This window comes from Tinamus guttatus, unplaced genomic scaffold, assembly GCF_059628265.1.
Source record: "Tinamus guttatus ecotype Peru unplaced genomic scaffold, ASM5962826v1 Tinamus_guttatus_pri_ptg000004l, whole genome shotgun sequence".
NCBI classification, from domain to species: Eukaryota; Metazoa; Chordata; class Aves; order Tinamiformes; family Tinamidae; genus Tinamus; species Tinamus guttatus.
Window position 1 is genome coordinate 7,624,322 of NW_028288538.1, and position 26,626 is coordinate 7,650,947.

At 51.0% G+C, this 26,626-nt stretch overlaps 1 long non-coding RNA gene across 1 annotated transcript; it reads left to right on the plus strand.

The window, feature by feature from the left end:
* LOC148596384 (uncharacterized) lies at positions 1–26,626 on the plus strand. Its single transcript, XR_015913403.1, has 3 exons — positions 1–126; positions 6,360–6,433; positions 26,530–26,626. It is a non-coding gene; the product is annotated as an uncharacterized LOC148596384 (long non-coding RNA).

Sequence of the window (26,626 nt, forward strand, 5' to 3'; positions counted from 1 at the left end):
TCGGTGGCACGTGGGTGACATTTCTCGAGCTGGTCCTTTCTGTCTTTGTTCTTCCAGCAGCGCTGGCAGGGGCAGGTAGCAGCAGACAGTGACAGCAATGTATGGAGCTGCGTGGGCAGTAAGGGGGTAAGTGGAAAATCCCCCGTGTGCTTTCACCTCGGGACATCGTGTGCTCTTTCCTGTATTTCTCTCCTTGCTCTGAAACTTTGCCCACATCGGGTGTGTATGCGGTGTGCGGGTTTGTCCCAGCTACCCGTTGGGGGAAGGTGCTGAAGATGCTTTTCGGCCCTGACTGTTTAAACAAGCTGCCCGTGAATGGGACCGCGGCCGTGTGAGCCCCACCATTTGGTTATGGATGAAATCCCATCAATGGGTGTTTTTGTGAGCTCCCCGGCAAGGGCTGGTGGAAGCGGGAGGCCTGGCTCCGCGAGCCCTTTTGTCCAGTGAATGGCGCCTCTTTACCTGTCTTTCTACTCCGGCTTTGTCCGAGCCACTGGAGGAGAAGCAGAGACCGCCAGCCTGGTGGCCTGTCCTGCTCGTGGCCAGGGCTGGCGCGAATGGCTGTGACTTGTTCCCGGTCCGCGAGTGTGAATGTTGGCCCTTGCCAAGGAGGGCTGAGCACGGAGCCTCTGCTGAGCGTGGATCCGTGTTTCTGCGGGTGCCCCGGGGCAGGGCTGCAAGGTGCTAATGTGGCATATGTGCAGGTGACAGGACTTGTTTCTTTCCCTAGCTGGGAGCTTGCAGGTGTTCGTGTCTGGCACGTGGCGGCGGCGTGCGTAGGGCACACGCCGAGTCGCGGGGAGGTTTTATCTCCCGGGCTCTTGGGTGCTGCCACATGGCATGAGCCCCATGGCAAAACCACCGCTGCCGCCGCAGTGCCAGCCCTCCCAAATCCCCGCTGAGCGGCCCTGCTCGCTCACCCCGTGCTGAGACCGACGCGCGGGCCCGTGCAAGCCCCCGGCCTCACAGCGCGCGCCGGCACATCTCGTTCCCGTGACGGGACGCACGGTTTTGGTGCCGTCACCTATATTGATGCCGTGGCTCCAGTTTAGTTAGGAGTGTTTGCCTGGAAACCTCAGGATTGGGGGATTAAAAAAAAAAAAAAAAAAAGGAAAAATGGTTGGGGGGGAAGGACCCTATCTCAGTCAGTTAGCTGTCTCTTGGAAACTCAGATTGCTGTTCCTATAGAGGCTTTCTCTTTTCCTTCACCCTGGTCTGGCCTTAAGTACCACTTTAAGTGGGCTTTGCTCATTCACATCCAGGCTCCTTACAGCAATTGAGCCCGCGGGGGTTTGAAAAGAAGGGACAGTCCCTCAATGGCAGGACCTTGGGCCAGGCTAATTGGTTTTGGTTCAAGGGGATACTGGATTTGTGAAAAGCCCCAAGACATCTTTCCCACGCCAAATCCCAGCTCTTCAGAGGGGGAAGTGAGGGGTGCTGGGTGGGGAAAGAAGCTGAAAGAAAGATGGGTTAGTTGAGGAACCTTAGTAAGGACCTGGGCACCCACCTGCCCCGGCAGGGATAGCGATGGAGGCAGTGGACGGTGGCGAGTCCCTCCTTTTTGGAGCAGTTGGATGGCGGAGCTGGACCTGGCGCTCAGTGACTCCCTATTCCGCCTCCCGCAGACCCGGCCTCGGCCAAGGCAGCCTTTGGCTCTGCATGCGCGAGTGCCGCGGAGATGCCGGGAGCGAACAAGGACCAAGGGGACCTCGGGAAACCTGGCAGAGGGCAGTTGGGCCGCAAACCAAACCGCTTCTGTGTGTTCGCGTGTGTGTCTATGGGGGAATTTGCTGGGGTCTTTTGTATTTTTTTTTTTCTTAAACATTGAATCTCTCTGGCCCTATTCCAGTAATCCCATGACCTTTACTCTCCCAGATCCATAAAAATCACTTAATTATTGGGCTGAAAATCAAGGCTTGGAAACAAAGCCAGCTTATGGGACCATCATTTCTTGATATATTTCCTGAGAGGACATATTTCTGGGCACCTTCAGAGCAGTGAGCACAGCTTGTTGGATATGAGATATCAAGGCATTATTTATTGAGGAAGTCTTCACACTCCCTCATCTGTTATAATTAACTGATGACATTTTTTCTTAGGTTCAAAATATGGTGAAAAAGTATAATTAGCACGAAGCTGAGACACTGCATTAAAATGTCTCCTATAGCTAAAGCCAGATAGTCTTGCTATTTATTATAGGAGGAGCTGACGCTGACCTCCGTGTTGCCTAACACTTTTTATTGTAAAGATTCTTGAACTTTTTTTTTTCTTTTTGAGAACCTCTGACACTCCCATTGTTTGTCGCGGGCCCTTGAAATTCGGCCGGGGGGAAGCTCTTAGGCTAGAGAAATGCCTATTCTTTGTCCCCGAAATTCCTTTCAGGTTTAGCTGAATTATGAATTGTTCAGAATCACAATTTCCCTTCGGTTGCCTCCTCAGGGAGGGAAAAAAAAAAAAAATCGGTGTTTTGCGGGAATAATAGCAGACCACGAGCAGGGTAAAACCGCGGGCTCTCGCCGCTGCCCTGCCCTGGGACGGCCGTCGTCGCTGGGAAGACGGCGGCCGCCAACTCCTGCGAACGCGGCCGCGTCTGCCTCGCGTTGCTGTCGCGTAGCCCCGCTCTCCGTGGAGCAAACTCCTCCGGGTGCTGCCGAAGGGAGGACAGAGCCTGTGTCCGCGTGTCTGTGCGTGTCTGCGCGCGCATGCCGGCCTGGCCCTCGCCAACCCCGCGGCCCGCGCGCCCCGCCACCGCGGCCCCCGGGAGAGCAGCCTTCTGCCGCTGCCACATAACATTAGTCCCGTGTTTCACAGCGGCAGAAATCCGTGCCGAGGCTCGGGGCTTGGAATCTCGCTCCCTGCGCAGGACCAAGGCTGTGGTAGAAGTGGGGCGGGGGGGTGAGGATGCGTTACGCTTGCATACAATTGTTTCTCTTTTTGCTTATATAAACAATCTATTATTTATTAGCTATAAATAATACATTTTCTGTATGTTTAAAATGCATGTGATTTCTGTAGATTAAAAATGTCCATGGTTTAAGGCACTAGGCTGAACGCTCACGAGTCAGAGGGTACCAGATTTCAGTTTGACCATGAGACGTTAATTCAGCTCCTCGCTGCGTGTGCCCTTACGAGGCTGTAATGACACAGTCACAGCCTATTTTTAGCTCACTCCCTCTTTCCCTGGCCAGGGTGGCTGCACAGCGAGGTGGAAATAAGGTTGCATGGGCGGTCATAAATTGGACATTTCCTAACTTTGAAGTACTTGACCATGCAATCTAAATGAGGCCATTTCAGGGCAGTATTTCTGCATGTGGCATTAACTGCATTGGCAGAGGACTGTGAATACGGGCACAGAGACGCTGTAGAGGAGCAAAGACCTAGGAGACTATTGAACAAACACGTTTGCATGAAGGGGGGAGTCAACAGATCCTACACCCCATGCGAGTTACATGGCCAAGAAGATGCCTTCAAGTTAAAAGGAGAAGCCTTTGTTCCCTCAGAAACAGCCTTGATGTTTTCTTTGCCTTTGGTTTTGCCTCATTCATTCCCAGCGAGGTTTGGGCTCTGGATCTTGAGGCATCTTCGGCTTGTTTGGTGCATCTGCCTCCTTGGGAAAGCAAGGGTGCCCCTAGGAACATGCACACACACAAATACCCAGCATCTTGCCACCCAGACGCATGCTACCAGCTCACACACGCTTGCAGCCGTTGCATCCTTGCCTTGTGTGCTCTTTCTTCCCTCTGTCGCTAATGGGAGTTGTTCCATGTGTTGGAGGGGAAGGGAAGGCCTTTGTGCATTAAATATCAGATCTAATCTCTCTCTTTTTTTCTTTTTTTTTTTCACTGCTGGAGGAATTGCTTCTCCTTTACTTTGGAAGTGATTAGATGCAGCACAGATTTATTTTTGCTTGAACATCCCTTTTTTCTTTGTTGGGAAGTTTCTTCGTTGTGGCTTGCGATACCTAAAAGACGATATTCAGCTATCTCTATTTTATCGGAAGGTGGACTCTGTCCAGGCAAATTTTTCTGGAGAAGAAAGCAGTAGGTTTATTTTCTTTTACTTTCCTAGGTCTAGTCCAGTCTTAGCCCCTTGTCCTGGTAGTAAAGTATTTTCTTGGTCTGGCAGTGGCTTTTGCTCTGGACTATTATTGTATGACCTAGTGTTTTCTCCTTGTGGATTCTCGGAGCCTGACGTCTGCTTGGGGCTGCTCCTGTGTTGGTGCAGACATCCAGCGTGCCAGGTTGGGTTCCCGTTGTGGGCATGGGCTGCAGTTTCACCAGCATCTTCCTCGTAACTTTTCCTCTCTCTCCCTGCATCTCGGGGCTTTGTCTATCTGGATGCAGGCAATAAACGTCTGTTCTCACCCTGACTTCTGTTAATGAGATAGAGACAGGTAAGCATCACACATACCAACTTTCCTGCTCTCAGCAACATCAAGGAAACGGTGACAAGCTATTAATGGGAAGTGATGGCCGGGGTGCTAATTAGTGCTTCCTTTTCAACTTTTACCTACGTGTCTGCTGAGATGCCCGTCCCAGCCTCTCCTCTCTCCTTGTATCCCTTTGTTTCCAGTGTGTTTCTCTGCACACATCCCATGTCGAGGAGGCTTCTCTCTTTATTTTCTTCTGTCAGTTGCTTCGTTCCTTTCTTGTACCTGCTTCCTTTGGCAATTGCTGCCTGCGCCCTCTTCCACCTGTGGTTGCTCTCAGCGGAAAATAAGCATGATGTTGTAGAGGAATCCAAAACCTCAGGGATGGGGCAGCTCGGAGGTGGTCAGGAGTTTCTTGTCTTCACTCCCCGGGTAGCAATATTCACTTGTGGCGCCAGTGCACTGGCTCACACTGCCCTGGGGACCTGGGGTCAGGGATCAGCCCCTTCTTCCCACAGGTAATGATGCAGGGAGGCCTCCCAGCAGCTCAAGGGGCTTGGTCAGGGAGCAATTAGTATTTTAAGTGGATCTCCTGGTAAACGGCCAGAGACAGAGCAGGGCAGGCATTCGCAGTGGGACCCGACAGGTCTTGCCCCAGAGAGCTTATGGGCTAGAGCCCAAATGTTCTTGCTCTGCATCCCAGTCTCTCCCTATCTCTTTCTCCTGACTCCAAGGCTCTGCTCCTTCCCCAAGGATCCCTCTCCCTGATTGTCCCCTCTTCAATTTCTTGCACAGGCTCCGGGTTTCCCGCTGCCCCGGGTGGCCCCCGTGTGCCACCGGGCTTGTGTCCCAAGGAGCCTGCCTAATCTGCCCCTGTCATTCACAGTCACAGGCGCTGCGGACGCCGTGGCTTCGCAGGGACGCTCGTGGGGCAGTGGGGAAGAGGCAGCCATGGTTTGTACACGAGCTAATTAATTTTCATGACTGAACGATGCTGCCTGCTCTCTTGTTTCCATTCCTCGCCTCTCCCTTTCCCCCCCGCGCTGACACAAGACGACGCATCTCGCACGAGCGTCAGCATCCTTCCGCAGCCTTGAGACGCGAGCGGTTATTCTGTTGGCTTGTCAAACGCGGGTTTCCCTGCTTCATGGTACACAAGGGCCCCCTGTTTCACATTTGCTGATTCTTATTAGACCCAGCGCGCGAAGGCCCTGTCTCTCCCGACAAGGCAATGCGCTGCATCCCATCCATAAATCCAAGCCTGGAACAAAGCCGCCTCTACCCTGCCCCATATTTCTACCCAGCCTACCCGCTTTCCCCTCTCTCTTTCTCTCCCCCTCTCCCATGCTGAAGGTTTCCTAGTGCCAGGGAGATATGATAATTCTTGTGAAGAAAGCATGAAATGCCTCTGCTCTTTGTGTCTGTTTAATTCAATGAGAATCCCAGCCCCAGATGTCATGAATGGTGGGCTTTGTGCTGGCCCTTCCTAAGCCCTAACCGCCAGCCCTGCTTTCTGTCTTTCTTGTTTCCCACCACTGGATACTGATTAACAAACTAAATTATTTTTCCTCCCTAATGATGTTTTCCCACTTTGCCCACCAGGCTGGAAGAAGCCACAGGGAGGAAAGAGTTTGTGCAAAGGATGAGATAGCCAGGGAGAAAATTAAAGAGACAGTGTTGCTCTCTGGGCGCTGGCAACGCGGGTCCACTCAGCTTTATTTCCTTATTAGAGAACGTGGTCGTGTCTGGCTGTATTTTACGTGGCTGTGTGTATTCCAGCCCAGGGGATGGGCTTGAAAGCATCTGCACAAGGTATGAAGCACGCCGAGGCCCATAACTCACTTGCAATGGCTGGTGTATGTTTGCACAGTTCCAAATTTAAGGCCTCTTTTCCAGCCATTTCTCTGTGAGTGACATTCAGTAATTACTTGACATGTATCCATATATGTAAGAGCCCCGTTCTAATTGAGACAAATTTTCTTTTCCTTAGCCATACGCAACTGCACGTCTGTGGAGTGGGATGCCTCGGGAAGGGCAGGGACGTCTCCACCTGAGCAAGGAGAGGTGAGTCCCTGGACGTCTCGTTGCAGGATTGAGTTTGACTCATTCATGGGAGACCAGCTCTTTTACCTAACTCCTCCCTCCCTCCCATAGCCAGATTTCACAGCGAGGCTTCTGAAATGGGGCCAGTTTTTAGCTGCTGCTGGAGAAGGCCAACAGCGATAATCCGGCGAGCCTAGACGGAGCTAGAGGCAGGTGGCCAAGGCAGGTCCTTGCAAGGCCACCTGCTTCCTGGAGCCCAGCAGAGCCTCCTTGCTGGGCACCAGTGAAGCTTTGGCCAGCAAACAGCCTTCTGGAGCAGGGAAAGAAGATGGGTGTAAACCGTGCAGGAAGAAAAGGCGGGAGGGAGGGAGAGACCTTTCAAGAGAAATTGAGGGTTTGCAGTGCTGTCAGGTTGGGAGTCATTGAGAGGAATTTTTTTTTTTAAGCTATTTCGTGAGTTGCTCCATTATTTTTGCATCCTGCTCTGTTGTTGTGGTGCACTCTGCGGGCAGCCATGGAGCCAACAGAACAGTCTTCCCCACGTAGGATACTCCCCTGACTCCCTGGGGGAAGCACACAGGCGTTCTGACCACGCTGCTTTGGGGATTTCTTTGGGTGAGAAGGCAGAGGAGCACCCGGCTGGTGGAAAGGCTCCCAGCTGAGAGGCAGGCAGGGCCCCACAGGGAGCAGAGCGGGCAGCCCTGTGTCTACCAGCTCTCATGGACCTGTGGCTGCAGAGGAGCCCCGTCAGCCCCTGATCTGAGCAGGGATAGCTCATCCAGGCCCAGCCTGTACAGCAGCTGCTTCTCGTGGAGCCACTCATGCTTTAGTACCCAACGGGAGTCCCTGGTTTCTTCAGTTTGGACTCAGCCTGCAAGAATAACCAGAGAAAAGGGTGCTGCTTGTCTATGCTCTCCAAGCCCTAAGCACAGCCTGCAAAGTGCTGCCTTTGCTTCCCACTATGGTCATATCTGACCCTTATTACTTCAGCAAGGTGGAACAAGGCAGGAAAAATGGCTGTGCAGCGAGTTTCTTCATATGCCAGGATTTATTAAGAACAATAGGGAAAATCAATCTGTCTATGTAGAATACATCACAGGCTGCAATGGGATAAGGCATTTATTCCGCTCTTGAAGGGTAGATCTATAACTCATGAGAGGCAAAACCCTTAGTGCTCCAGAGTCCCTTCCCTTCATGTGTGCAGAAGAATACTTTAGCCCATGGCAACCTACCAGCTACTGAATTTGTGTGCAGAATCTCCTGTCCTTCCCCTGTTCCCCTCCGCTGGCCCCTTTTTGGAAGGCGAATCACTCATTAAAATACACCTCTGGAAAAATGAAGGGGCTGTGTTTAAAAGCATCTCTGCATCTCAGTTTTACTCGAAACAGAAAGTCAAGGCAGAGGAGAGAATAGAAATGTCTCAGGGATGTAAAAGCAACCCCCACCAATTTTTGAGTGGAAAGACCATGCTTAAAACCAGTAATAGATTTTGCTGTAACTTTTTGCTGATGCCTAAGGACTGGGCATTGCAAGTGCAACAGTGAGGGACTTAGTGAGGTGTCATGATGAAGACGAGCAGATGATGTGTGGGGACATCTGTGTTTTGTGGCTGAATATCCCTAGTGACAACTAGTTATATATGTGTATATACGCAAGTGCTACTCTGTGCCTTGCTCTGCAGCTTGTGAAGGAAGGCATGCAGTGCAAAGACTAGAGCACTGGTTTGTAGGGGCAAAAGGTGACTGGGATTTGTTATAATCTTTCTGGGTGTGAGAGAGTACGGTGGGGGGGGCATTAATAGTGAAATGGTATTTTCACTAAGCCTATTTTCACTGGATCTAATCTATCTTGTGGGAAGAAGATCTCTTCAATAGGGCAGACCCTGCAAGGCTGATGAGCTGTTTGGTGGGGGTCTGCAGAGCTGAGAAGTGTGGGCAGGGGGAGGCGTAGCAATTGAGCAGACACATGTCAGACAGCCTTCCTCAGCAGAGATGACTTGGTAGGTAGCGTGCTGTTGGGCAGATGGGGTTAATTCTTACACCCAAATCAAAAGGCGACCGAGGGGGGAATGTTTTATTAATGAAAGCAGCCCTTTGTGAGTATTCCTCCCGAGGCACGTTCCCTCCACCCTCTGCCTTCCCCTCTGGCTGCTGTCTGGCCCTGCATCTTGCTCAGTACCTGCTCAGCTGCCACTCACCCATTGATAGGTCTCATCAAGAAATGTCTCTGGCATGTCCAAGTCCTCGCCTGGACGAGCGGGGCCAGAAAGGAGGAGGGACAGGGCGTGCAGCTAGTCTGGAGAGGAGGACACACCATGGACAGAAAAAGCTTGGCCTGGCCCAGGTTTCGTGTCAGCCCACTGATTGCTGTGGTGTTTCTGTGAGGGTCTCTTCTTGCTGGTGTTAAAGACTAAGATAGGCCTTGGTTGGCAGAGCACAAGCTAAGCTGCAGGTCAAAAGAGGGTACTTCAGGGGCCTGGGGATGTAGGTGATGACTGGAGACTGTCTTTCCCATCTCTCATCCACTTACACTTCCCACTGTCTCTGCCCTGCCAAATGGCGGGCTCAAGAGAAGGGAAAGAGGAGCTGGTTTCTGGGCACCATAAGCCAAGCTCTCCTGGCCCCTCTGCTCTTTTCCTCTCTGTGGGGCCATGCAGCAGCTTGTTGTGCAAAAGGACAGGGCTGTGGGCACAGAAGGGTTGTGAACAGAGATTATTTCTGTTGCTTTGTTAAAAATAAAACAAAAGCTCTTTTATGATGATTAACTTAGAAGAAGAAGCAAGTGCAGCTCAATTCCCTAAGCGCCTTTTAAAAAGGCTCTACATGCGCATGCATGTGTCTTACACATGCCAGGAGAGAGCACCCAAGGCAGGCTGGGTCGGGAAACCTCGCATGGAAGCAGGGAAGAGACCCCAGTGCGTGGCTGCTTCCCTGAGGGAGCCCCTGCAGGGCTCATGTTTGATCTGAGGCTCAGTTGTGCTCCTCTGAAACCTGGGGATGTCAGGAGCTCCGAGAGAGCCTGGGACAGGAGACGACGCTATTTGCATTTTTCCTGAGAATGCATCTCTTTGTATAAATATGGTGTCTCAGTGCATGCGCACACTCCTTGACGCATGCATTTGCTTGAGGAGAAATGCGCTGTCCCTGTGGTGCTTCCCACTCAGCGTTAGTCTGAAATTCCCACTTTTCCTAGAGGAGCCGCAACATCCCTCCCGCCCCAACAAGCTCATGATGGTCGCGGGCGTGGCAGAACCGAACTGCTTCACCATGTAGGATTGGAGTTCTCTTGCAAGTGATGGAGTGTCCTGCTTCCCAATTTGCCCAGACATCAAAAAGGTTTGAACAGATCACAACCTTGTCAAAATGCCGAGCCTCCGTCTGCTTCTGCCCTCGGGTTGACAAGCGGGATTAGCAACGGGGGAAGGAGGGTGTAATAGTGTGTCACGGGCACAGGGAAAAGCCCAGGAGCATGCAGAGGACAGAGAGGTTAGCCGAAGGGCAGGTCTATCTGCAGACTTGAGCTTGGGGGTGGGTTTGAGAGTGATCTAGGAGCTGTGCGCCTATAACCTCCATGGATATTTGCTCTAGCAGAAGGCAGGGCTGTCCTGTATGCTAGTTAAGCTATGCTGGGAGCAGTTTAAGCTCAGCTGGAGAAAGTCAGTCTTAGCCTGGGAGATGTCCACCAGAGGAGCAAGTAGCAGCAGTGGTTGACCTACTGGGCTGTCATTTTGATGGTGTGGTTTTCCATGTAGACAACCCTGGAGGCAGAGCAGCTAACCTGCCATCCGTGTGTCTAGTTGTCTGACTAGGATGTACAACACATCCCTGTCTGTGCACGGTGGTCATTGCCTTCCCGCACGGCTAAGGTCGGCTCCATCCTCGCTCCAGCAAAGCACAGCAACAGATCCCAAATTTCCAACGGGCTTCAGGTGCCTCTTTCACCAGGTGGAATAGCCCCATCACTGCTAAAAACATGTATAAAGCTTCCCAAATTCTGCTTTTAGGTCAGCAATTGATGTAATCATCTTGAGGATAGTCAGTGACCGCGGATGAGGGTTTCTTGGCTGGCATTTGATGTCTTTTTAATACGTGGATATCGTTCGTTTGGAGCTATGGACAAGATAAGATTCCATAGATCCCATAAGATTCCCAAGAAATGAGTAGCAGAATGAGAAACTGTGCTTTTTGCTATAGGCTTGCCTTTTCCTTCCCTAAATGATCTTGATTTAAGCCAAGATTTGTAAGGGTTGTGTTTTCTACCTTGGTTCTGTGAGGTTTTGGTTCAGGAGAAAGGCAGAACCTGCCCATAACTTGCCGTTGGCTTTGCGGTTGGGCCCCATGTTTCCTCACCCACCAGGTTGCACATCTGTGCGGCTGTAACTACTCCGGCCGCGATTCCTTGCTCGGGCCCCACTCAGGGTGCGGAGCTGATGATGCTGAGGGCCTTGATGGTCAGGCACGATGGCATGTGACAAGGCTCCTCCATGGGCTCCCGGTGCTCGGAGGCGCCCATCGTGATCGTCGCGGGTGCCCGGCGGGGCAGTTGTCATCCGGCCACAGGCGGCAGCACAGGGGGCCCCGGCAGCCATTTTGCGGGAGCCCGAGCGCCTGCCTGTAAGATGGCCGCATGGGCATGGGGTAGGGCACAGCGGCGCGTCGCCTTCGCCACGCCGCCTCCCTCACGCCGTCCCCTCCTTATCGTGCTAATTACCGATGAAGGCAGAACAATAACGGGAGCTGGCATGCCCCAGTTCTTTCTCTGCCACCTCCTTCCTCGGGCGGAAAATCTGCACGCGCACCTCCCCCCTGGCTCCCCCCGGCCGCCAGCCCCTCCATGATATTAATTGAATTAACATACTTCCTAATTTGCCCTGCGCTCGCCGCACGCCTGCTCCCAGCCACCCTGTCATGGCTTATCCAACTGGTGGGGACGGCACAACCGCTTTCTCTCCCTCTGCTCGTTTGGTCGTATGCGAAAAATCCTTAATGACATATAAAAAGGGTGGCGTGGGGGTGGGGATGGCGGGACAATAGCCAGTGAGGGATTTGGCAGGGAGACATGCAATATTTACTGAGATAGACCATCTCCGCTGTCATTTTGTTGGTGGATTAGGAAGGCCGTTTTCTCCCGGGTTCCTCTATTTATTTATTTTTTTCGTGGTGGCGGGGGTTACGTGTTGGCACGCCGCTGCTTTGCGCGCGTTGCTTCACCTAGGAAAAGGACACGTTGAGGTGTTTCCGTAAACGCCGGGATGACAAAGAAAGCGCCTTTCTGTTCCACTCGTAGGCAACAATGACAGAAGCCTTTAAAACCATGATTCCCTCTGCAACGATTTCAGAAGGCTTCCCCTAAAAGGACCTTAAATACATATCATTAAATCTAAAGCACTAAGCTCCGCTCCTGCTAACTATGCCGTGCTTTTTGTTTCTGATAGTATTTGTCCATCGCAGAGTGCAAGCTGATGGATGCGGAGCCTCCCCCGCCCTTCTCTCTTTGTTTAAGTGATAAAATGTTCCAATGTTTTTATTTAGAAAATAAAGCTTACTGCTTTTTTTTTCTTCTTTTTTCTTCTTCCTTTTTTTTTTTTTTTAATTTTTAATTTGTCTTGGTGTGAAATTCAAATCCCCTCTCTTCCCAGATCTTGGGAACCTTCATGATCACTTTTCTCTCTTTTATATAAAAGCACTACATTATTTTGTAGTATTGCTCCAAAAATGCAGCAATAATATTTTGATTTTGAGTATTTGGGGCTTCAGGATATTGCAATATTTTTTTTATAAGCAATGAATGAAAAGCAATGATTTAAGTATGTAATGCACAATACAGATGCCATGCATTGTAAATACATTTCAGGGGCATAAAATCCAACACAGAAATCTGGTGTTCCACAAAAGGTAGGAATCAAAAAATAACTGTAAAAATGAATTGTCTGTCTGGATGAATCTCTCAGATCCCAGCCAATATTTCCAGGGTTACAATATACAACTGGTTTACTTATTGGTATAAATATCTCATTTTAAAACGCCGATGATAAACTGGAAAAGAGGTGAAGAAGATATTTGAGTGATTATTGGATACTGTAGATTTCCTGCATTTAATTTCATACTTATATGCTATTTGCTTATCCCCTGTTTATGGGTATGCGCCTTAGCTTCATATAAATCTCTCCTGTCTGTCTGTCTTGCTGTATTCTTTTCTCTTCTGCTATCCCATCTGCTTCCCACGGTGCCTTCTTCTGATACCACGTCGCAGGATCTGATGGGGATAATGGGAATCCGCCTCTGGTCTCTATCATAAACATGCCAACATGGGCTATTGTGTCGGAAGCCGGCGGTCACCAGATGGTGCTTGGTTGCCCAGGGTCTCTGTCGCTGAGTTTGGCCTCCCTTTAAACCAACAGCTCCCTTAGTATTATGTACTCTCAAGATCTACCTACCCTGGCTAAGCAAGGTGTAATGACCCTGGGTAATATACTCCAGTGAGGAAATTTGTTTGGGTGCACTGGGACCTGTGCAGCCTCATCCACGTGGATTTGGCTCCCAGTGCGGAGCTAGGATGTGTTAATTCCCGCACAGAGCTGTGTTCACTCCATATGCCTTTGTGGATAGGAAAGCTAGCACGTTTGTTTGTATAGGACCAAATACTGTCTTCATGCAAAACAGGATCCATGCCAGCTTGAGCAGATGTCTTGCCTGGTTAACTTCATGGACTGGGCTGGGGAATACAGTGCAGAGGGACCTCTTTGTCTTCAGGGTGCAGACAAAATCAGGGTAGCTCCTCTTGTCCAGCTCCCAGGCAGCTCTCTTGTGTCTGTGAAAGGACTGGCTTGTGCAGGTGTCATTGAGAGGTGTAAGTAGTTATGGAGAGTGACTGAAGTGTGGGCTTTCCCTGTGAGCAAATGTTTGGTGGGTCCCAGCCAAGAGAGACCCAGGGACAAATCCTACTTTTCATCTCCTCAGGAGATCTTGAATATTGTCATGAATGTGAACTGCGTGGGTTGGATTAATGTAGAAATGAAGACTGAAAATATAAACACTGAGGGCAATGGCTGTTTCTGAATGCAGACAGATGGAAAAATCCTGGTATAATTACATTTAGTAAAGGGCTGCCATGAATGAAATCCATTAAAGGAGAAGCAATGCTTGTAAGAGAGAGAGAGCAGAAGACAGCTGCTCCTCCATGTCTTCTTGGGCATCTACCTTCTAGTAAGGAATCAGTCAGTCACTGATCCTCAACTCCCGGGTGAGCTTATACGTACATCTGCGTTCTGGCTTTGTTGGACTTTGCTTATCTGCCATGGCGAAAAAGAATAAAATGTGAAATGTAGGATGCTGGCAGAGCAGGAGCTGAGTTGGCTCGCAGCCAGCCCCAGCCTTGCAGTCTCCATTGTCTCATGGTTTTAATGCATGCCTCGAAATCCAGTGTTTGGGATTCAGGTTACCATCGTAAAGCAGAAAGGTCGTGCTCAGCACTGCTTGGTGCGGATTCCTCAGCAGCCCTTTTGCCTGTGTGCCCCACGTTGGGACTGCGCTGGCAGTCAGCCTTGGGCAGCGCGGAGTGTGGGCTGGGGACATGTGTCTGCTGTCTCCAGCATGACAGGGACCTTGTAAGTGGAGGTACTGGCTTTGTGGTTTGGTGAGGGCAGTAGGAGGGAAGCAATGTGAGGTAGAAGGAGGTGTGCAGAAAGCTACATGAAGCAGCCATAGGTAGAGCCTTGAGGAGCTCTGCACTGCTCCGTTATCTTTCCCACAAAGGATGTATAAGTGCCCTCTTCCAGGGTCTGCACCTTTCATTAGTGTAAAAAATGAAGACAGACACCCAAAGGGAAGCTAAAGGTACTTTATCACAATCAGTTTGGTATTGATGAGAGGATCAACTTCCCTTTGCTTAAGGGAAGCAATAATGCTGCATTGTCTCTGATTTTTTTTTTTTTGGCCACGCAGAAGGGTTGATCAAATTATTATAGATTACACTGGGTTGGAGCAGGGATGCCTTGGGTCCTCTTTAACCCACTAGATGTACTGACAATTCTCAGGAGTGGTCCGATCCAGTCTCTACATGAGGTTGATGTAGGAAACCACAACACGTGGTAGGAAATCTGGCCCCTGTGAGTGGGTGAAAGTTTTTGCTTGCATTTAAGGGGGAGCTGACTCGTGACCAGGTGTGTGATCCAGTCCGAAGGAAATGGCTGTGTGTACGTGCTCATGGAGGTGGCAGGGCAAGCCCATATGAACATCAATTGGCTGTGCTTATGGACACTCACTGCTCCGGCCTGCTCTGAAAACAGCTTGAAAACGAGCACTTGACTTCCCCACTGCCAGAGGTCAGGAGAAATATGCCTGCTTTTCCATTTCTTTGATCACTCTATTAACCGAGAGGTCCTGTTCAGCACTGTGTGGTGCACTGAGAAGTTCTGTGTTCAGCTTTGCAGTATGCTCTGCCTGAGAGCCAGTCTCTGATCTGTCCTCATGGGGGTGAGCAGGAGCTCTCTGGGTTATTGCAAACACATTGCAGGTGAGCTCTTGGATCAGAGCCCCAGGGGAACGGGCTTTATGTGTCCATTTTGATACGTACTCTGCTAGTGGCCCTGTCTTTTCATCTAAAGCAGTTCTGGTGCTTTGCCTTCCCCAGGCTGGGCTTCTCAATGGTGTAGAACTAAGCAGCAAGGTGAAAATACAGACTGCTAATGAGTGGGTGTTGGATTGGGATCCATCAAATTCATTTTACTTGTGATCAGGTTCATGGGTGATATGGCAGAGCAAGCTGACTGCTGCAGCAGGAAACAGATGATTCACTTGCTTAAGCGCTGGCTGGGGAGTCCATTAGGAGCTTGTTTCCTTGCAAAGAGAAGATCTTACCTGCAGCGAACTGCATTTCTGGAGGCTGTGGCTGGCAGGATCTCAGACTTCTGTATCCTTCCATCCTCAAATGTGAGAGATTAAATGAGTGCCCGCTGTTGCTGCAAGAGCTTTAAGATATGGTAGATAGTGGCTGGTTTCCAGTCCATAATCAACAGCATGCAACATGATTTAGTGTCTAGGGAAATAAAGACTCAGGTTACTTTGTTCATTTCTCCATGGTCTTCCTCCCCTCCTTTCCTTGTTTCTAGTCACTGGAAAAAGTAGCCCCACTAGTGCCTAGTCTACCATGTGCAGTGGTCTGAGGATGATGATAGTTTGCTTTATTCCAGATTTTTGCAGCTATTGGCAATCAAGTGTGAATCAGAGCAGCAGCTGCACATGCTTCAAACCCCAAAGGGCTCTGTAAAGCCCTCTGGAGAAGTTCGCAGCAGAGCCAGCTTTGCAGCTCAAGGCTAATCTCAGTTATTATCTTTGTGCCACCATCCTTCTGTGGCTTGGTCCCAAGGTCTTTGGGAAAACTCCCGTCCCTCTGCCCTGGCCCTGTCATCATCTCTGCTTGCAGTGCTAACAGCCTTAGCTCTTTTCCCCAGGTGACTTTTCACATTCCCTTGAGCTATTCCTCACGAGCAGTCCTTTCATGTCCTTCAGATCCTCCTCGGAGTCCAAGTCTTTCCTGCTGAGGTTGAGCCAGCCTGGCAAGAGCTGAGCCAAGGGAAGTGCAACAGCCATTCCCCAAACCCCACAAAGTACCTTTGTGCCTTTTCTGGGCACGGGCTGCCTGTGCTGACCCATTTGGGCAGGCCTGGCACGACACAAGGGTTGTTCAGAGCCAGCAGTCAGTTTTTTAGTCAATTTTGAAAGTGAAATTTGTGGCCCTTATTTGGGACGTGTGCTGCAGCTTAGCATTTTCCCTGAAATGATAACCTTCCCTCTACTGCATGAAGTAGCTCCTGCAGTGCTTTGCTGGGGACAGAAGTAGAGTCCGGTGGCAGAGCGGCTCTCTCGGGTGAAAAATGCCATTATAGGTCCTCGATATTGAGAAGAAACCTGGCACTTGCTAAGCAGATTGATCCTTGGCAGCTGTCTAAGGGAGAGAAGAGCAGCTTCTCTCACGGGGCAGAGCCAGGGCAGGAGCACGCACAGGTTCTTGTCCATGGGGAAGCTATCTCATCTTCTACCTATTGTGAGTACTCTGGAAGTGGGATGAGGCCAGTGCCATGTGCCAGGCCTTGGCGATGAGGAGGGACATGCTGGAGCAGCCCCAGGTCCCTGATCAGGGCCCCAGGCCAGCCCAGGAGGGCCCGTGGTGCTGGCAAGCAGCACTGGCCCTTCTTTATCGTTGTCCCTGTGTGGCGGTGCTTGAGAGCGCGGGTGGTTGCGAGGCCACCATGCCCAGAGGTCAGGGACATCTCTGGTGACGAACACTCGAGCACTCGTTTTGCCACGGCGGCCCCAAGGAGCGTGAGGCTGCTTGACGGCCTCATGGGCGCTCTCCACAGGCCTCGCTGGCCTGAGGAGCTGTTCTCAAGCCTTCACAGCCCTTTCTCTGTGGCCAGTGGTGACGCATTTCTGCCATGAGCAGAGAGGAGATGCCGATGTGAGATCCTGGTCGTGTCATCTGGGATCAGGTACCAAACCCGGCCGTGCAGTGAGCAGCGAAGGAAGCAGCTGTCCTGCGCACCAAGGAGCACGTCCCCGAGCTAATCCCGATAGGCTGCTCTCTGCGGACACCCGCGGCCAGGAGCAATCCCAAATTAGCCCCGCACACTTCCTGGGGTTCAGTGGCTCCCTGGGAATGTTGTGGGAGAAATATTGCCTTTTTGCCGTCATTGTGCACAGGGCCTGCAGGCAGATGAGGGGTGCTAGCTTTGTAGGATAAAGTCTAAACATTGCAGGACGATTTGCTTTCCTACAGAGCCTATTGCTCTTCCAGGAAAATGGGAGAACTCTACTCCTCAAGGGATGAACTCTGACATCAGACTACCTAGGAACCACAGGGAAAAAAAAAAAAGGGAAAATCTACATTTATTTATTTATTTATTTATCCATTTTTTTCTGTCTATCAGTCCGTCAGCGAGCTGGATGCTAATCCACACCAGCAGCAGCACAAATAAAGCTAGACTAGAGGGATGCTAATTTATGCCTGGATTTCATGCTTTGTTTTACTTCCACACTTTATTGGACAGAGCAGGCTTTGTGAATGACGTAAAATGTCATGTGTGCTCTCCCCGTGGCAGGTTCATGCACATGCAAAGGGAGAAGTTCACTTCTGTATTTCCCTGCAGCTTTGCACATGCCTGTCTCTGCTGCCTTGGGTGTTTTGCAGGGGGTTGTTTCTGATAAACTACCATCTGATAAAGAGAACTTAAACAGTTTCAGGCCTGAAAAACAGGATCTTCCCTTTTGTGGTGTGTGAATAAGGCCCCGATTGATGCTAATATTTTATTGCCAGTGAACTTTATGCATTGCCAAGGAAGAGCAGCCCTGCAGGGATGGGGCAGATCTGGCCTGGGGGAGGAAGAGGAGTTTGCCACGACAGCCCTTGCTGGTTCAGGCTCAGCTGACAACATGAAGTAAGAGATATAGCACTGTGATGAATGAAGCCTATCCAAACACACAGGTTGCATTAGCAGTGCAGTAGCTCTCGGAAATCTAGTCCAGCCCTGCGTGCCCCATGTACGAGGTGCTGCTGTACAGCGCCTGGCGAAACTTGGTCCCTGCCCACCAGAGATGACACTCCGAATGCTCAATCTAATTTTAGTCGTGCTGTGTTTGAAAGTCATGGATGTGTTTCCAGTCTCAGCTCGCCTTTTAGGATGGTGCCAGCATTTATGCATCTAAACTGTAATTTTTATGCTCTAACTGGGTAACCAGACAACAGTCTCTGCAATTTGCATGAATAAATGTCATGTAAAATCATATGCTCACGGATAGTGACCGTCTGAAAAGTTATGTTCTAAGGCAATTTGTTCTGAGTGATCTGGAGAGCTAGTTTAATGAGATGTTGAGATTTACATGTCTCAGCATCTGAGAGGAAGAGCATGAATAGATTTAAGGTCACAGAAGCAGCTAGACCCTGCCAGGCTTGACTGTCCTGCAGGGGAGGTGACCTTACCTGTGTGGTGCAAATAGGCAAGAGTTTTATCACTTGTTGCTTATGAAACCCATAGTGTTAAATTGTATTCGTCAGGAAAAGAGCCTTTGCAATGCGCTGTTTCAGTATAAGGCAAAGTTTTAAGGATGTTAAAATAAGTGCTAATAATAAGGGGTGTTAAATGGTTTTGCAGAAGTGCGTGACTGACTTTAAGAAGCTTTTTGAGAATCTGGAATCGGCGCTTTAGAGCTGTGACCCTTTGGGTATTTGAAGCACAGGGAATAGATGCGTTGAGGGATTGGTGAGGTCTCCAGCATCTATTAGAGGCAAGTGGAACGAGATTGCCAAGTAGCTTTGAGTCTCTGCATTTAGAAGCTGGTACAAAGAGGCAAATGACTGTTTAAGCAAAGATTGGCCAAGACAAAGCCAAAGAGGTCTTGGAATGGCCTCATTGGCTTAGAGCTAAGAATCCACCAACCTTTTCACTTCCCCACGACTTCTGCCGGGCTCCTGGCTGGCTGTGGAGGGGAGAGCCTTAGTCTTCTCCCAGGGTCTGCTCTCACCTTCAGCAGGCTGTACGCTAAATGAGAACTGAACTGCATTCAGTTAAAGCTGCCCAAAAATACAGTATGGAAATGAGAACGGAATTGTGACTGCCCTTGTTGCTCCCCACCATTAAATTTCTTTCCTCATCCCTGAGTCCTTGGAAGCTGATCTCTGTAGGGTTTTGTTTCATACTGTGGCTGAATTGCCATATTAAAAGCATAGCTCTGTTCCTGAGTTTATGTGTGTCACTGTATGCTGAGTGCTTATCTCTGTGTATTGGAGCAGAGGATTGTGACAATACAGCTGTTCACAACTGTTTGTTTGAATAAAAAGCACAGATTTGCTTACTTGGCAGTAGATTTTTTTTTTTAGCACAAATGTTTGCACAAGTGACTTGGTTTTGTCACAGTGGTCAAGGGAAGGAAAAGCTTTCTTGGCACTCATGTGCTTGGCTTTTCTGTTCAGTTTTGCCCTGTCCTGTGTGCAACATTGTTCAGAAATCTCTTTGATTCTCTCTCATGGAAAATAAAAAGGTTCCAGGCAGTGGATCTAGCTGCAGAAATAATATCATGGGAGCTGGGCTACCTCTGCCACACGAGGCAGATCTCTTCTGGGGTTTGCATAACAGCTTTTTCCTTTTCTGACTACACTGATGGACAGGAATGGTTTGTGTGCTCCTGAGGTGCATCTGTTTGTGTAGGTGGAAGTGGGTTGTAGCGTTTGTGTTTGTAGCTTTTGCTGAGCTCCTCAAAGAGTCTTTCTTTGGGCTGATATCTGCTCGGATGGGGGGATCCTCTGAGCAGATCCTCTGAGCACCACGTCTTGCATTGCACAGACCTTCATGTGCAAACATCATAGGTGTATTGAAGTGTTTGGCTTTGTGTGGATCTTGAAGACTGCCTGTCTCCAAGACAGGCGAGATCTCTTTGTTTTGTCTCCCTCCGGGTATCGGGCGCATTTGCATATATGGAAAATTTTGTCGTCATCTCCCCCCCCGCTCCACCCTACGTTCCCATCGCTCTGCCGACTCGTGGGCATTTCCAGCTGAACGGTGCCTGCCAAGACCGGCTTTCCAGCCAAGCGCAAACACCCCCATCTGCACCACCTTCCCTATTGCCTCCCGCAGAGGGGAGTGCTGGGGGTGGTCATATTTGGGGGATTTTCTTTCCACCTCCACGAGCGTGTCCTTTCAGGGCCCTTTTTAAGCAGCTAATCCCCCGCAATGTGCCTCCATCTCCTCCTTCCCTCCCCGAAGCCGTGTCCGCCCTGCTGCTGCCAGCCTTGAACACCCCGAGGCTTCATCCTCGAGGCGCTCGGTCCTCCCGCGCGCCCCTGAGCAGCCCCGCGCTCTGTCCCGCCGCCCGCATCCGTCTCAGGCCGTTCGAGTGGCCGGCGGCGGAAGAAGGGGGTGGAGGAGAGACGGGGCAGCTGCGGGGCTTGTGTTAGTAAACACTTCCTCGGGTTCCCATTTTAATTCCTTGCCCCCTCCCTCCCCATCTTCTCCCCCATCCTTTCCCTTTTCTATATGCTCACACAATGAGACCATTGTCAAGGGGTGATTTGAATGAGGGGTCTCCGGGCATGTTCCCAGCATTGTCAAACAGAGTGGGAAAAAAAACACAACTCCAGCCTAGCCAGGAGGACCAGACCAGACTGAGACAGATGCCTAAATTAGTGACAAAGCCTTTTGAATGTCCCCCCTAGACAAGGGTTGCCTTGTGCATGCGTGCGTGTGTGTGTGCGTGCTCGTGGGTGTGTGTTTGTGACTGGGTGGCAGCTTGCATGTCTCCCCATGTTAATTAGTTTTGCATGCATGTCTGATAAGGTGCCAATGAATATATTTGTGCTCCTTCCATTGGCGAAAGCTGCGTTAGCGGCGGGGGAGATGGGGGCGGCTCAGCGCAGCCCGGCAGCCTGGGGTAATTGAGCTGTGCGGAGCGGGGAGAAGGGCGAGCGTCGCCGTGACTTCTGCCGCATCGGAGCAGCCGGGCTTCCTAGCGGTGTGATCTGCTGCTTTAGTTGCAAATTATGGAGAGTTTAAAAGAGAACCAAAGCTTTTTTTGGTTCGCTGGATCTTTCTCTTCATCTCTGCCGATTGTCTGGCTGAGGGTCTGCAGGCTCTTTCTTCTCCATTGCCCTGTGTCTCTCTCTCAAGTCCCTTAAAAGGTGTTTATTTCCAACGGCTTTATAGCTGGCTTTGTATATACACATATACATGCAATCACTCACACACAGCCTCAGCAACAGCTTCTCCAGAAAGGTGTCAAACCCACTGCCAGCTACAAAGCCCAGGGAAGAGGTGAACTGCAGGGATGTGAAAGCATGGAGCAGTCAGAAGGGGCAAATGGAAAGAACAGGAGATGGGGAGGCAGAGATAACATGGATGGTATAAAGGATTTATCAACATCTGCTTAGAGCGAAGGGAAAAGTCGTTCTATATCCCCAGAATATGGACCAGTGCAGAACGTCATTCCTAAAATGCTTTCTGATCTGTCTGCCCATCTACCTGCATGCTGTGAGCTTGGACAAGAAATCATTGGATATGTAGGGATGTAAACAGCCATTCGCATCTGATTAATTTCACGTCCAAATTAATTTTGCATCCATTCACTTAAAGCAACAAGGCTTGAGATCCCACATACATTTCTTGAGCATGTGGAAAGGAAGCTCTCTGGCATGGCCAAAATGTCTGTTCTCCCCCTACTCCCATGTGCGTCCAAGCAGCCAATGTATAACAAAAGAGCAGGGAGTTCACGTGGCCGAGCAACGACTGCCACGTGGCTGGTGTGGAACGAAGGGTTTTTTGGAAGGTTTTGCTGCAGGTGGCTTGTTTGCTGTGTGGTTTGGTGGCACCCAGCTTCACGCTGGCTCCTGCTTGCTTGCAGGGTCCAGTGAATGTGCGGGGAGCAGGGGCAGCAGCGCAGGCTCTGCAGGTCCCGTGGGGAACCTGGGTGGAAGATGGTTCAGTTGGAGTGTTGGGGAATGGGATTGACTCTTTTTGGAGCACCGGCTGAGGAGGAAAGGGAAGATCCTGGTGAACAAGGCGTGATGTGGCCATTGACAGCAGTGGGTTTGGGACTTAACCAGGGCTGACATCTCTTCCTCCAGCCATGCTCCTGCAGTGGAGTTTTCTCTCCTGAGTAAGAGGTGGGAGGTGAGGCTGGAGCTTGTCGCTAGCACGAAGTAGTGCTTGAACAGGCAGGGAGCAGCAAGGCCGCCTGTGTGGAGGAGAGCCGACCCATTCCCAGCTGCGCGGGCTGCAGCAGGAGAAGCTCTCCTTTGTTTGCAGCGAAGTCCAGGAACACGTGCGAGCTCCTAGGGACTGGCTGGAGTTCCACATCAGCCTGCACAGAGCATCGGCAGGAGAGCACTCATGGCAGCCCAAGGAGCTCTCCTCAAAACCCTCTCTGCTGTTTGAGCAGTCGGCAGGGTGGGCAGCTCGGAAAGCTTGGGAAGAAGGCGCAGGGAGAAAGGGACTCCATAGAAATGCAGGTCACCCAGTTGGAGAACAAAGGCAATTTCGTGTGACTTATCAGCAGTGCCTAATTGCGTGGGGTGAATAATGAGCAGGCAGGGAGGCAGCTCTGGGTTCCTCTCAGCAGCGACTGGTCAAGCCCCGCGCCTGGAAAGCAGGAGCCGGTGCCAGCAAATCCTTGGCTTCCTCGGAGATAACAAGCCCCAGTTTTCCATTTGCGTAGCCCCTTTCAGAACCACGGGGCTCCCCTGAGGAGCCTCCTCCCCTGCAAAGACGAGGAACTCTCGCTGTTTTATTAGCAGCAAAACCTTTCTCCTCACCCGCTGCTTTGAGGAGCCCAGGAGAAGCATGACCTCTGGAAGGCAAAGTAATGGTGCTAACCCCACATGGACATGAGTTACAAGCAAGAGGGGATTGTGCCGTTGGAAAAAGTCACTCTGTGCTTGCTTGGACCTTTCATTTTCTTAGAGTGAATATGTTGTCCATGCCTGACCCAAATGCAACGTGGCCTCTAAGCGTAAGGACTTGCAAACAGGGTCCAGCAAAGGGCTGGCAGTTCCCTCCCTTTCCCGTGTCCTTTTCCTGAGCTGAGGCCTTGCTGGAAACCCCTTCCAGCCCATCTCCTCCCCGCTGCCCTGCTTTCCTTTCTGAGCATCCCTGTGTCTTCTTAGTTCTGCTCCCCAGCCCCATGCAGGGCCATGGGAACTGCTCTATCAGAGCTCCTTGCCAGGTTGATCTGCACAAGGTTTTTTTTTCTCTCTCTTTTTCTCTCTTTTGGAATAACTATTCCCCACAAGCAAAGCCTCTTAATGAATCCGTGGCAGCAAAGTAGGTGACGCGCTCGCCCTGCCAAGGCTGCTTGGCACAGCTGGAGTCACGTAACGGGGCTGGCCTGCCAGCAAGGGACAGGGTGGCGAGAGTTAAACGGGGAGCCGTGCAGGGAGGACTAATCCCCAGCGTGAAGAGCAGCACAGACCTCACTGTCCTTCATCACCCTCCCCCCCATCCTTACACTCTTCCTCCCTCTCCACTGTGTCCTACGTCTTTCTCTCACTCTCCCACATCCTCCCCTTACTTATTTCATCTTCTATCTTTATTTGCCTCCTCTTCCGCATCATTTTCTCACTCCTCCCCCCAGTTTCGCTCTTGCTCCTTGCTCTCTCCGGCATGTTCCCCTCTCACATGCTCTGTCATGTCTTCAGAGCTGGCTTTCAAGTGGGAACTGCCTATTTGGGCAGTGGTGGAGGTCACAGCTATATGGGGATTGTTTAAAAGAGATTTGTCCACATCCCAGCCCATGTGACCAGCCTCAGCTGCAGGTCTCTCTTTCTTAATCTGGAGATAAGCGTGATTATCCGAGGAAGGGCTGTTCGGAGCTTTGTAACTGTGACAGGGGAGCTTTCAAGTCGCACTTTGCTGGCAGAGCAGCGTTTAAAGCCGGGGAATCAGATTCCAAGCGTGGCTTTGCATCTCTTTTCTGCTGGGAGCATGGTGCAGGGCTGGCAGTGGGGATGGGAGCTTTATTAGGACTTTGCTTATGATGCGGAAAAAGAGTTGGGGGAGGGATTTGGAGGGGAAGAGGGAGGCGAAGAAAAATCCTGATTCACCATTTCCCAGTCAACGGTGAAATAACAGAGAGATGCTCTGATTCCAGGGCACAGGCCAGCCCAAACCCTGGTGTGGAAGACTGAAGTCTCATTGGCCTCACTGCACTAAACTCGAGGGGAATTTGGTAGCCAGGTCACTTCTGCCGTGGTGGCGCCTTGGCAGAGAGCAGGTGCTGCAGCAAGTGCCTCCCAGTCCGGCCCGATGCAGAGCTGGAGCTTGGTGAAGTCAAGGTCAGCGTTGGGGAAGGAGGCTCTGTGACAGGAAGGTGACACAGCGGCCTGGACTGTCCCTCACCAAACCGTTCTCTTGGGTCCTGCCCGAGCCAGGGGCACGTTTCCACCCTGCAGCTCTTTGGAGTTGCCTGGTGTTTGCATTCCTGGCCGTGTCCGAGACAGTGCAGGGCTGCATCTCCTCCGAAGAGGCCATGGGAAAAGCTCTCTAGCACTGAGAAAGCTATGGCAGATAATGCAGGGGTGCTGCTCTCCGTGGAGAAAGGCTTTCTGCTGGTTGCAAGGAGCGTGCTTCCAGGAACCCCTTTTTGTGTGATGCAGGGTAGATGTGCAGAGAGATGCTGACTCCCCGTGCCAGGGGGAAGCAGCTCCGTAGTTATCCCTGCAGCCATCCCAGCGCTGCCAGGAGGGATGTGTGATGCCGTGGCTGTGCGGGCTGCTCAGAGCATCCCTGCCCGGGGCCTGTGCTGTAGCCTCGGCTGCAGCGCTTTTAGCCTGGGGTCGTCTGCTCTTGTTCCTGGAACTGTTCTCCGTGCCAAATCCCTTGGGACACCCTGTCGAGACCCCTGCACAAGTGGTCTCCAGGGCCCTGTTTGGAAATGAAATGCTCTTAGCAGCTCTCCCGGCTCAACTTCCCTTTGCAAGCCGGCTCTCCGGGTGCACGCAGGCGAAGCGGCGCATGCAGCCCTGCCGGGAGATAAACATGTCATGCACCAGCGCTCGAGGCGGCCGGGCTCCGTGTCAAAGGAAACCCTATCCATTCATCCCCGTCCAGGAGACGGCTTGCTGGAGGTGGGCCTTTGTGGGGCAACTGTGCAATCAGGGGAGGAATGCAAAAATACTTAGCAATTGCATAGTTTAATATTGTATCGGTGTCTTGCATTGCTGGAGGCTGAAATACTCAACATCTCATACGTGGGGCCCCGTCCCTGAAGGTTTCTTTCACCGGGACAGACATCAAGATAGGGTTTAGTGGAAATGTTCAGCTATGGAACAGGCTCTTCTTTGCTTCTATTTGTAGAATAGAAACTCGTAGCACAGGCTCGTAACAGAGTTTCTTTTGATGGAGATGGGTCAAGGAGAAAGAAAATGGATCCAAGCCAGGGGCTGGAATCTGGGTCGAGGTTGAATCAAGACTAAATGCCAACTCTTTGGACTGCCACTTGGGCAGAACTGGCTGTTCCTGCTATTTTCTCCTTGGAAATGGTTCAGGTTCCAGCACAGAAGCTGAGGCCAGCCGGGTCCGAAGGACACCCTGAACAATTGTGTGCCCTCCCCTGCATGCACATACGCACAGTTTAGCTGTGGGAATTTGCAGTGAAGAAAAGAAGCTGCCCTTTCACCAAGGTTTGTTTATGGAGGCACGGCTGCTTGCTTATATCATGTTAGTGAGAAATATAACATATCCCTCTTGTTCTGCTATGAAGGCACATCTTACATTTGCCTAATTCTGCCGCGGTGGTTATATGGTCTTAAATCAAGTGAGCTGATAAGTGAGGCAGGGCGCAAACCTGGTGCCTGAAGGTAGGAGGATTCAACCATGTGTCTGCAGGGCAGGCAGTTCAGTTTGTCTCTGCCAGTAGCAAAAATGAAGCAGTTGCAAATGCATCATCTTGAGAGCAGGCTCTTAAATATCTCCCACATTGCCTGCCTGTCCCTGCAGCCACACACAGCTGGTCTGTGGAAGGAAGCTCTGTTTTCTTGGTGCCCCCGTGAACTTTCTTTCTTGCTATTTTTCTTTGTGTGCTGCCTATATGAATCATCTTCAGAGCCTACAGCTTGTTCTGTGCCTTTACTGAGGATCTGGCTGACATATATGGCCTTACACCTCAGTATGGCACTCGAAGAAACTGGGAGAACCTGGACACAGGCTGTTTTTCTTCCAGTGACTGCAGGAGTGAGCAGCACAGGCCTCCAACTGCAGCTCTGCTGCACAGATAACACATGTCCCGGGGGAGAACAAAAGCTCTCTTAGGAATCTATGCAGCCTCAGATGCAGCAGGGAGGACGTAGGCAGGAACATGTAGGTGTTGGCGTGTGCAGGCATGAACACGTGTCCTCCGGGGTGAGCGTGCCCATCTGTGCAGGCCCCGTCCCACGTGCGTCTGCAGCAGCCCGTGTCCATGCGCTCGCACTGTGCGAACGTGCGTGCTGCCTGCCAGAAGCGGGAGCTTTGGGGTAAAGGGTGACAGGAGGACATTCCTCTTAAGAGCCTTTTAAAATGATTTGATCTCTAAGACAAAGTGTTTGGATTGCAAGGGAAAGGTTTGATTTACTTTCTATATATTTCTGCCAGTTTTTAGGACATGTGCAGGCTAAGATTGTCCAGAGCGGAAGAGTCGGCGAGCGCTGGTGTCCCAAAGCAGAGGAGCAGGAATGAGACCCCTCAACTCCCAGCCC